This window comes from Idiotropiscis lumnitzeri, chromosome 11 (genome assembly GCF_059441095.1).
Source record: "Idiotropiscis lumnitzeri isolate Australia: NSW breed Sydney's pygmy pipehorse chromosome 11, RoL_Ilum_1.0, whole genome shotgun sequence".
NCBI lineage: Eukaryota > Metazoa > Chordata > Actinopteri > Syngnathiformes > Syngnathidae > Idiotropiscis > Idiotropiscis lumnitzeri.
In genome coordinates, this window is record NC_142401.1 from 21,501,876 (window position 1) to 21,514,047 (window position 12,172).

Sequence of the window (12,172 nt, forward strand, 5' to 3'; positions counted from 1 at the left end):
CTGAAGCTCTTTTCCCCATGGTCTCTGTCACCCCAGAACAGGTGCGGAGGGAGTACGGAGAGCAGGGCCCTAGTATGTTGAAAGTGTCAAAGAACTCTGAACGGGCCAGGGATCTGTTACTGTGTTCGTCGAGGATTGCATAGACTTTCATTGATTTCTCACGACAGTTGACAGGGTAGATCTTGACGAGACAGATTTTTGAGCATGACCGGGCACTTTGATCTCGACCACAGACATGAGTGCAGCTACTTGTGACCTCGGAAGACACTGTAGAAGCTGGCTCCCGCCATGCTGTATAGAGGGAAGTGGCTCCTCGGTCTGCGGTGCTGGTCCAGGGTGAAGTGCAGAATTATGTTTCTCACTCCCACATTCGGCGCATGTAGCTGTGTACTTGCAGTCTTTCGCCATATGTTTTGTTGACGTGCAACATTTATAGCAAATCTTGTTCTCTTTGAGGAATGCTTTCCTTTCCTCGATGGGTTTCTCGCGGAAAGCCCGACATTTACGTAGTAGGTGGGGCTTTTTGTGGATGGGGCACTGGCGATCAGGGTTCTCATCTCCAGTTCTGTTTTCAGTATTAGATACGTCTGTCTTGTGAACTGAGATTTCTCTTTGTTTATTTGTTTTGAAAGACTTGACAGGTTTCGAGGTGTCCACTTGACTAACAATGTTGAAGCTGGGATCATTCCTGATTTTAGCTTGGTGAAATATGAAGTCAACACAGGTGCAAAAGGGAGGGAACGAAACTTGATAGCGTTGCTTGTAGTTGGATCCAATCGACAGCCACTTCTCTTGCAGATTATAGGGCAGCTTTTGGACCAGTGGATTTATTCCTCTCGCCGTGTCAAGGTAGTGAAGGCCAGGGAGGATTCCGTCCGCCTTCGCAGCTTGCAGCTCCATCAGTAGGTCACTGAACTCGTGAAGTTTCGTATAATCTTTGTTGGTGATTTTTGGGAAGTTGGTGATGCGTTGGAAGAGAGCCTCTTCCACCATTTCAGGAGCTCCATAGCATGCATCCAGTCTGTCCCAGATCATTTGCAGTCCCTGTTGGGGACTATTAATATGAACGGCCCTAATACGTTTTGCATGCTCTGCTGAATCTTTCCCAAGCCACTTTACCAGAAGATCTATTTCCTCGCTGAATGAAAGGGCGAGTCCCGCCACTGCGTTTTGAAAGGACCGCTGCCAAGCTCTGTAGCTCTCCGGCTGGTCGTTAAATTGGGTCATACCTGTGATAACCAGCTCACGCCGGGTGAAGAATCTGACAAACTCGTTTATGCCTGATTGGTCGAGATTGGCGTTTTGTGGTAGATGGCTGGGCACGATGGGATGTGGAGGAACTTTGTTGCTGGCCGCTTGGTAAACGTTGTGATAGCTATGTGCACAATTGGGCGTCGAATGCGTGCCTGGAGTGCGTTGGGACTGCTGAGCTGCTACTCTGCTTGGTGATATATGGGTGAGGAGTCTAGCACCGGCTGGAGTGTTCTCTGTATTGAGACCTTGAGCTTGAATAGTTTCGTGGCAATGACTCCATACATCGTTCATTGCTCTTGTCCTGAGAGTGTAGATGTTGTGCCATTGTTGGATCTCTGTGTAGCTGTCCAGTCGTATCTAAAGAGAACAGGAACTCTGCGTCTAGCTCACCCGGTTCATCCTGAACATGTTCTTGTCGTAATGTGATTGAATGTTGTCTTGATTGTTCCACAACATATTGTTTGGTCCGTTCTACCGAGTTAAAGGGACCTTCTCCAAATTGGAGCATTCTGCTGGCTTGCTCACTCTCTTCCACAGCGGCTTCTAGAGTCTCTGCTTCGGCAACAGCAGCAGCTGCTTTTTTCTCCAGTGAGAGCTTCTCCATTTTTGCCTCCAATTGCGCCTTTTCCATTTGAAGGACGATTTCCTCTTCAGCGAAAGCACGCCTTGCTTTCGCTGCCTCAGCTTTGGCACGTGCCCGGACTGCGGCACTCCCAGTAGATGCAATGGATGAACATGGGCCGTGCGATTTGCTTTTTCTTGACTCTTCTTTGTGGTCCATTTTCTGTGTCCAACGTGTAACTGGTACTATCTTCAACGATGAGGCCGTCGTTTCACTGTCCTGCCTTCATTAAGTTCCCTGAACACGAAGGCAGTAAGCTCAACACCTTCCGCTCATCAAGACTCTGGACACCAGCTTGACCAGTCGACGCCAGGTTTATTGACAATTAAAAGGGTGAAACTGACAATCACAAAATACATTGTGTAATCAGCAATATGAAACAAATGGATAACTTAATTAAAAGACAATTATAGCATTTGTTATCAAATGTGAAAATAAACTGATTTTAACAGTCTAAATTTCTGCGTTTCAAATTAGTGTATATTTATTGTAAACAATAAACATCCTTGAACTTGACACACCGTTATATTTTACACGGCAAGAATCATGACACAAAATGGCCACTAGAGGGCGATGTTAAACAACAAATGAACTGCAAGCAAGCGACCTAACTGCTAGACAGTATGACGCCAATTGCGCACTTTAAGCAGATCGACTCACGTCTTATAACACGCACGTTTCACTACTAAAATGAGATATAATGAACCGCTAAACTTAAAGGAAAAGAAGAAGACATACCGACGATGCCACAGCTGCTCAAGATGTAGCGAGTTGTTTGGAATGACCCACAGAACTGGCGGAAAGAAACGAGGCAACGTTCGCACGACGGCACTACTTCCGGGATATTTAACCATGTGACTGACTACGTTGCTCTTAAAGGCGTCAGCATACTTTACAGAACCAAATAAGTAAAGTTAGAGAGAGTAACAGACTATAAACAGGAAGTCTGAATAAGAGGAGATCGTCTGCCTAGCAGAGGCAGGACAGTGTATATATATATATATATATATATATGTATATATATATGGATATATATGTATATATATATGTATATATATACATATATATATATATATGTATATATATATACATATATATATGTATATGTATATATATACACACACATAGGCGCTTTACCCTAATTTGCCGGTCCGTCCTCTGTCCGCTACTGAGGCACCCTTCCATCAACGTGCCTCCGTCCTTTTTCATAAAATAATAATCCTGCATTCCCGTCCATCCTACGTCCTTAAAGAAAAGCGCTTCCGAACTTACATTTCACAAGTATGCTCCCCCCAATTCTCCTCCTCCCAAAAAAAAAAATGTCCGTGCATGATGAGAGGCTATGAGCAGAGGTTTCCTTTTTCATCCACGTTATTCAAAGCTCATTAGCTGGCTAATTTCCTATTCTCATCCACTTACTGTAAGTACTACAAAACCACAATAGCTAAATTATATTTATAGCTCCAACCTGGGCCACATTGTAGAGATGGGTGTGGGTCGCACTGTAGAGATGGTAGCACTTAATGCGCATCAGCACTTTTCCTAAATTAGCAAATCAGAATGTTGTTTCAAACGCTACATCTGACCCCTCTGCACACGTTTCCTGTTCCGCAGTGTTAAATTCCTTTGAGGCGATCTCGTTGTCATCTTTGGTTTGGTTTGCCATATTAACCTATCCGGCTCACCATATGACGGTGTCCCTCCTCAGTTCTTTAAGGAAGTCCTCCCAAGTATTGGCGAATCGGTTTTGGCCATTATCAACAGCATTCTTTCTTGTGGTGTAGTCCCCCAGCTTTTTGAACATGCTGCGGTGCAACCCCTGCTGAAGAAACCTGGCCTTGACCAACATGTGCTGTCAAATTTTAGACCCATTGACAAATTGCCTTTTATTTCTACAATTTTGGAAAACGTGGTGCTCTTGCAGTTACGATCCTTCTTGGATAAACACAACATCATGGAGGTTTTTCAGTCAATTTTCAAGAAAATGCATAGCATGGAGTCAGCCCTGTTACGAGTTTTGAATGATATTCTCCTGGAAAACGACACTGGAGACTATGTATGTCTGGTCAGATCTAACCGCAGTGTTTGACATGATGGACCACAATATTCTTCAAGCTCGTTTACAGCAAGTAAGCATTAGTAGTAGCACTCTAGAATGGTTTAGATTAGAGGCATTCAATTAAAAGTCACAGAGGTCCACGACTAAAATTTCTTCCAATTAAAAGGTCCGAACCAAAGTCCAACTTCCCTTCATGTCTAGCCTATGTTCACATTTTTATATAGCTTCAATATTTAGTCATTTTCAACAGAGCGCACTAATATACTAAATATTTACCAATGTTCCCATTAAGCGCCTTTGCCAGTCAAACAAATATAAGGCGTTTATTTCACATTCAAGAAAATGCGGCTCCAGAAACTTAAGGGTGCCTGTAGAAAAGGCTGCTCAGAGACTGTGACACCGGCTCCTTTAAGAGGGCGGAGTTTAGTGCTCCAACTCACATGCGTGGGCGTGCGTGCGTGTATATAAGAAGGAGGAAGAGGGGAGAATCGTGTCAGTCTGTCTATCGAGCTAAGTTTGAGTTGTAGTCCACATTTATCTTGCTTTGAGTTGTGCGTGAGACAAGTAAGTTACAGCATTAATAACACTGTTTGTTTGTCTGTACAATCCATGTTTCACTGCTAATTAGTAACATGCAATGTTCAATGTTTATTATTTTCCTTTTAGAACCACACGAATAGAGCGTTTGAAGCGTCAAGAAATGTGTACTTTGACTGCAACTTTATTAAAAGACCTGACCCACAAGACCATATCCTCATTATTGGAGTTCTAACCGGACTCTCAACAGCGATTTGCATACTCCTCCCAGCACTAGTCAGTTACATATTTTACAGTGCCACTTACAGAAAAAACAGTAAAATATCTCCTGCAGAAATATATCAAGTGCTAAGCATTGAGTTAACACCTTTTACCTTTTTTTCTTAAATCAGAGAGTTATCAGCCTAAAAAAAAACGGAAAGCCTAATTATCCAAGGAAAACAGGTCAACATGTTCCGTACACAATCAATAAAAATGGCTGTCCTCATTAAAAACTAATTCAAAATGAGCTTTGACACCACATTTTCTTTTGAATATTTTTTTAACATCTCTTAATGAGAAAAATGAGTTTGTGACTGCCCTGCCAGTGACTTAATTCAGGGCCATTGGAATTTGGTAGATTATTTCACACATCTGGGCTTTGTATTTTCCTTTAAATAATGTTTGTGCAACCGCATTTAAGCACTCCTTCACAACTTCCCCATCGCTGAATGCTTTTTTATGTTTCCTCAAAATCCATGATACTTTTAGTGAACATTCGTTTGCATGCCGCTGGGCTGTAAACAAAAATGTAAAAATCTGTTATACTGCACTCGAAATTTGATGTTTTTGCTTGCGCTCACCTCAAACTTCAGCGGATAACTTTGCACAAAAGGGCGGTGCTTTGTTTCGTAGTGGCGCTTCGCAATGTTGCGACGGTTTCGGAGCATATGATGCACACTGGTTTTGAATCTGCTGCAGCCAGAACGAAACTAAATTTCTCCGTCCATTCATTTAAAACAACACGCATCGACCTTGCTAACTTTTTAGCACGGCATATTGTCAGCAGCACTGTCTCCGGGCTGCTGCGCAATTGGCAGTGTATTGTAAACAAAAGATTTGATTGGCTCAAATCAGTGACGCCTTTTCTGTATTAACTAGAACTGCAGCATCAACGTTTGCGAATACGCCCTGAAAAAAATTCATCATGGATTTGTCATGGGTCCGGTCCGAACCATCTGTCGGTCCGGATCCGGACCGCGGTCCGCCATTTGGTGATGCCTGGTTTAGATCCTATTTGACTGGCAGGACCTTTTGTGTTCGCCTAGGTTGCACTGAGTCCCGCGCTGCCCCTTTGTCATACGGCGTCCCAAAAGATTCCGTTTTGGGGCCCTTGCTATTTTCGTTATACAGTTATAAAGTATTCCCACCTACGGACCTCTGTCAAACGGAAATTGCACGACATCAGCTGAGCAATGTCGTATTGTGAGGTGGGGAGGTAAAGGTAGTGAGTGAGTGGAAGAATAAGCTAAAAAAATAAATTAAAAAAAGGTGTATTTTGTGAGCATACTGGCACGTTCATACAGGACATGTGCCGTAGTAGTTTTCCTTATAAGGAAATTCTGTTATATGGAACGATTGGACAATACAAATATGAGTCCGTACTAGAGAATACTTACTGTACCTGCTGCCCCTTTCGAAAACATGGAATTTCCTTCCACTGCTATGGTGATGGCAGCCAGATCTCTGTCCCGCTGAGCAAAAAATACGCTTTCTCCTTGAGACCAGTTTTGTCCTGCCTAGAGGAAATCTATCTCTGGATGTCACTGAATGTCCTTAATTTCAATGAAATGAAGACAGAGGTTATGGTGTTCGTTCCGAGGGGCCCTTCTGCTCGCAACCGTGTTGACCATGGCCCCCTGGCATCTTATCTAAAGCCAACAGTCTCAAACTTAGGTTTTAAACTAGACAGTGATTTCAGGTTAGATCAGCAAATCAGTGCTGTTGTTCAATCCAGCTTCTTTCATTTTAGGCAGATGGCTAATGTGAAGCCCTTTCTTTCCCAACAGCACTCCCTGCATTCGTTACACCTAGGCTAGATTACTGTAATGCTCTTTAGAATTAGAATCAGGATCACAATGTCCTTTATTGTCATTATACTCTGTGTGCAACGAGATTAGAGAGCTCCCCACTCCAGTGTAATACAACAATAATATAATTATATATATAAAAAAGATTAATTAGAGATTAAATAATTAAATAGAAAATAAATACGAAATTGGAAAAATAAAAATACATTATGTCGCTGTTTTGCAAGGTAAGTGTGTGAGAGTTCAGCATGGAGATGGCTCTCGGGAAGAAACTGTTTTTCAGTCTGTTAGTCTTTGTTTTGATGCACCTGTAGCGCCTGCCAGAGGGCAACAGGTGTGAGCCTGGGTGAGTATTGTCTTTCATGATATTGAGAGCTCTGCTGAGGCACCGGGTGGTGTAGATGTCTGACAGGGAGGAGAGAGGGCGGCCAATAATCCTCTGCGATGTTTTGACTGTCCTCTGGAGCCTCACTGTTTGCCTCAGTGCAGCCGCCGTACCAGGTGGAGACACAATACGCCAGCGGGCTCTTGATGGACGAGTAGCAGCCAGTCCTCGCTCAAGCATCTCCAACTTGTCCAAAATGCTGTCGCTCGCCTCTTAACTGGCGCTCGGAAGACGGATCACATAAACCCAATCTTGCCCTTTCTTCACTGGGTCCCAGCACACTTTAGAGTTCGCTTTCACATGCTTATGTTCGTCTTCAAATCTTTAAATGGCCTCGCCGCAGTGTTCCTCTCACAGCTCCTCCACCCCTACACACCTGCCCACTGCCTCAGGTCCGTGGACCAAATGCTGCTGGAGGTGCAGAGGACTAGCCAGAGCTTCAGGGGGATCGTGCCTTTTCTGTTACCGGTCCTTCCCAATGGAATGAGTTCCCATTAAGTGTTAGGCAAGCCCCCTTTCTGTCCATTTTTAAAACCTGTTTGAAGACACATTTTTATTCTTTAGCTTTCGACTCAACACAAGACTGTCACTGTTCAGCTGTTATTCTGGTATCTATTGTAAATGTGTTTATGTATTTTAATTTTTGTTCTAATTACCTGCTAATTGATTTGTTGGCATATGGAAACCCTTTTGTTACAGCTCCAGCTGTTGTGGAATGCGCTATATAAATATAATTGTATCGTATTCACACATTTACGTAGTGCCCAAATTTGATCAGGGGCGGACTTGGTGATGTGGAATATGTATCATCCCCCGCCTACTGTCCGAAGATAGCTGGGATAGGCTCCAGCACCCCCCCGCGATCCTAGTGAGGAGAAGCGGTACAGAAGATGGATGGATGGATATATCCACACTTACCTACTGTCTGTGTTACTCCTTCAGGCCAAGAGGAACTCAATGAATACTTGAAGACTATGTCTGTGACCATCGAGTACTGATGCTGAGCCGTTGTGTCCAGATTTCTACTGTTTGATCTGTCAAATTGTCTTTTACTAATTTCAATGATTTGCTTTGTTTTTGTAATTTTTCAGTAATGCCCTTAAACAGTTTTGTGATTGAATTGATTGGACATGTTTAAGAACAACGCTTTAAATAACGGCTTGGATCACTTCACAACGAACTTAACCTGTGTATCAGATCAACAGTAAATTGAAAGTTCTTATTTGCATTGAGTGAAAATGCCTGCAACATCTAATCCCTAATTAGTACACAATACAATTTCAGATTTACTACAGTATTGTATTTTACCGAAGATCATGGAAATTGACTGATTTGCTATTGGGGCCTCATAAAATTATGTGGTGGGCCATATTAAGCATTACACCCGTGTTATAGAAGATTACTTTGTTGTTTTTAATAATTTTTATCCGTAAATAATACCTCAGTGATGGAATGGGGAAAAAAACGATTTTATTGAGTAAACAATTTTTCATTTACACCAATGATTTCACAATTGATCTCTTTATGACCCACACAGATGACAAATGAGTCAAAATAAATCTGGGATTTTTGTGCATTTTGTGTGGCTTCAGTTTGACCCTCAGCTAAATCTCCAAAGGTCTGTCAATCACCTCTGATATCAGACTGCCTTGTTATTGACAATGTGATACCGTGCTGCACCTGTGCATGTACTGTCAAGCACATGTACTTTGAAAAGTCGCAAGGGATAATTTGATGTCAATCAGTAGCTCTTCTGTAAAGCCTTGCGACCACAGAATCTCTGTTCAAGTTACGGTGTTTACAATAGTAACTAGTTGTTGTTGGAGAGATCTATCTCTGCCAAATTATTACTGAGGTGTCCTTGAGTAGGGTATGCAACACTGCACACACCTTTCACGCTAACCTTTATCCTTTCATACCTGCAATTGTGTGATGTTGTCATCTGTGTACAACACAACCAGACAGCATGCATGCTTGAGTATCTTGAACATAGGACTACTCATCAATGGATCGAAAGCTAATACTGAGCCCAGCTGGCACAGGGCTCAGTCTTGTACCTCTCGACTATATTGTCTACTGTTGTATCCTCATCAGAGTCTGTGCCTGATCCCTTCAGAAGGAGGGCCGTTTTTTTCTAAAGTGGGTCAAGGTTCTCCCTGAGTGGCTGTAAAGCAGCTTTTTCACTCACCAACTTTTGTCCACACTAGCTCCCTCTCTGCTCTGGGCAGACACTTGAGGACTTTAAATCGTGGATCTCAAACAGTTGCCACCTTCAGCCATTCCAGGTTTGTTTCCTCCCTCCGCTGTTTGAGTTCCTGTGTGAAGGCAGTCTTAAATCTCAGACTGTATGCAGGATGATTATCTTGATCTCTTGATTAATTGCTGGAAGTGGTTCAAACAACCTAGAACATTTCTTAAAATAACAGTCAAGGATGGAAGACAAAAGAGATTAGAATTGTGAGGAGAAACAGACAGGTGAGCTCGGTTACAACTCTCCAATCCACTATAAAACACACCTCCCCTAATTTTCCCTAGTTATTGTGAAGGTCTCACTTAAATAGCATATTCTGATCTAAAGGTTATAGGTAATTGTAATGGAAGAAGTCATTGTAATGGAAGAAGGCTAAAAGTTGTGATATAAAATGTCTTTACTGCGGGAAGTGAATTAATGGAGCTCATAGCTCGTTAAGAAATAAAAACCCAAATGGCAGATGAATGAGGGACGGCGCAGTCTGAGAAATTCTCTGTAACAAAGAGGATGGCAGAGTCCTATGTGCACATGTTAGGGATGTTTCTATCAAAAAACCCTGAACATATGAATCAACCAGCCAAGATCGTCTTTGTCACTCGCGAGGAGCAGCTCCCTGAGCAGTCAGGGGCGAAGCTACTGCTTCCTGCTCCCACGTGGTTTTTATTGGATCACAGCAAAACACCCCTCGCATAAAGGTCAGTGTGACTTCAGTTTCTGTCCTTGGTTCTCAGACACTTCTACTTCGTATCAGTCTGGAATGTGCGCCTGGCTTGTCTCTTCCGATCAGTGTAGGCACTTCTGTGAACGCTGGATAACAAGGGTACAATGTTCACTTGAATTTCAGTTGACCTGTAAGCATAGTTTGAAACTTGATAATATGACAAACTAATTTCTTTGACACATCCCTCCTGTTTATCACAATTCAAACATCATCATCAAAGGCTGTCGCTTGAGGGGGGAGAAAAACTACCCAAAAATTCCAAAACTTTGGACAAAAAGGGTAGAAACCCATGCCCTAAGCCAACAAAACGATAACAATTAAAAGATAATAGCAATAAAGCAAAGCTAAAGCTGTTTTGGTCCAATACATGTATATACAAAATAAACCCGGAACATCAAACATTGACAACTGCAACTCTTTTCTGTGAAGCAAGTTACATTAATCAGTGACCCTGAGTGGTGTGTCAGAAGCTGCAGATTTTTTGATACGAGTGTAGTCAGCAGTCTGCGACTGTGCAACTTGTCTGCGTTTATGTCCTGGTCTTGAGGTTGCGCGCTGATTTCTACCAGGCACAGCCCTGCAAGGAAGTAGATGATGCATCTGGTCGACAGGGCTGTGCCCAGTCGCTGTTCGGTGGCTCGCTCCATCTTATGGGGTGTGTTTGCCACGGAAAACCCTCTTTCCAAGAGGTTTGTGTTTGCCACGGAAAACCCTCTTTCCAACTGTGGTCTTTTGTCGGTACACTGGAGTGTAAGTGGTGGAGATCCTTTCCGAGGGACTTGCGTCTCTAGGCCTTTCAGCAGGAAACCGGAGAGGCTTGCACTGCGACTGGTGGGTCCAGCCGCCACGCCCCTCGACTTTTGCTGCCGTCGGGGTCACTGCAATCACCTGGTGAGGGCCGTCCCAACGAGGTCGTTTCAGCACCTTGAGGAAGAGTTGGTCTCCCGCACGGACTTGGTCTCTCTGTGGATCAGAACACACTGGCCAGTCATTGTGTCTATGCATCTTTTTCAGTCAAACATGTCTTTCATGTGCCAGTCGCTGGTGGTTCTGATGAATCTGGGAGTCTATATGGGCGGCCATATAGGATTTCGAAAGGGGATAGTGTCCTTCCCTCGGCTGGCACTATCCTCATTGCTGTGATTGAAACACAGTCGAGCCATTGTCTTTTTGTTTCGCTCATTTTCTTAATAAGTCTGGGCTTAACAGTTCAGTTAGAGTGTTCCTCAAGTCCTGCAGACTGTATCCACAATGACGCTTTGAGTCAATTTGCAATAACTGTCCCACTTTGTTCCAACATAAAGATAAAGATAAAGATGTCATTTATTAGTCCCACAATGGGGAAATTTGAAGTGTTACAGCAGCAAAGATATAGATCACACAGAGTCGGCGGCGTAATGTAGCCGTTAATGTATAACATTAGCAGCAGACATTCATAAAAAGCATGCAAATATACACAGTATAAACGTATCTAGTGTAAGGAAACACTCCTAATGCCTGTCCATTATACAGAGGGGGAAACACTGTAATGATAAAAACTACTGAACGATTGAAAATACTGCAATGATAAAGATATTACAATGATAAAGTACTGTAATGGTGAGAGTACTGAAATGACAGGAAAGTACTGCAATGATAGAAAATACTGCAATGATAAAAGTACTGTTATGGTAAAAGTACTGCAATGGTAAAAGTACTGTAATAGTAAAAGTACTGCAACGATAGAAAAATACTGCAATGATGAAAGTGTTGTAATAGTAAAAGTACCGCAATGATAGGAAATACAGTAATTATAAAAGTACTGCAATGATAAAAGTACTGTAATAGTGAACATCCTGCAGTGGTAGAAATACTACAGTGATAGAAGTATTGTAATAAGAATACTGTAATGGTAAACAAAATACATCATTGGTCGATGTTTAAGTACACCCTTGGCTGAAAGTACAGTAGTAGTTAATATTGCATCCTAGGACTGCACAGTTGCACTAAAGCCCTCCTGTTTGTAGGCCTGACCCAATGTTCTTGTTAAAAAGTCTGACAGCAGTCGGCAGGAAGGAGCGGCGAAATCTCTCTTTGGTACAGCGAGGGTGTAAAAGTCTGTCACTGAAGGAGCTGTAAAGTGTTCTCAGAGTGTCATTGAGTGGGTGGGCTGGTTTGTCCAGCATTGATGACAGTTTTGCCGTTATCCTCCTGCCCCCCACAGAGTCCAGGGAGCAGCCCAGGACAGAGCTGGCCCTCCTCACTAGTTTGTTCAGTCTCTTTTTGTCCCGGCCC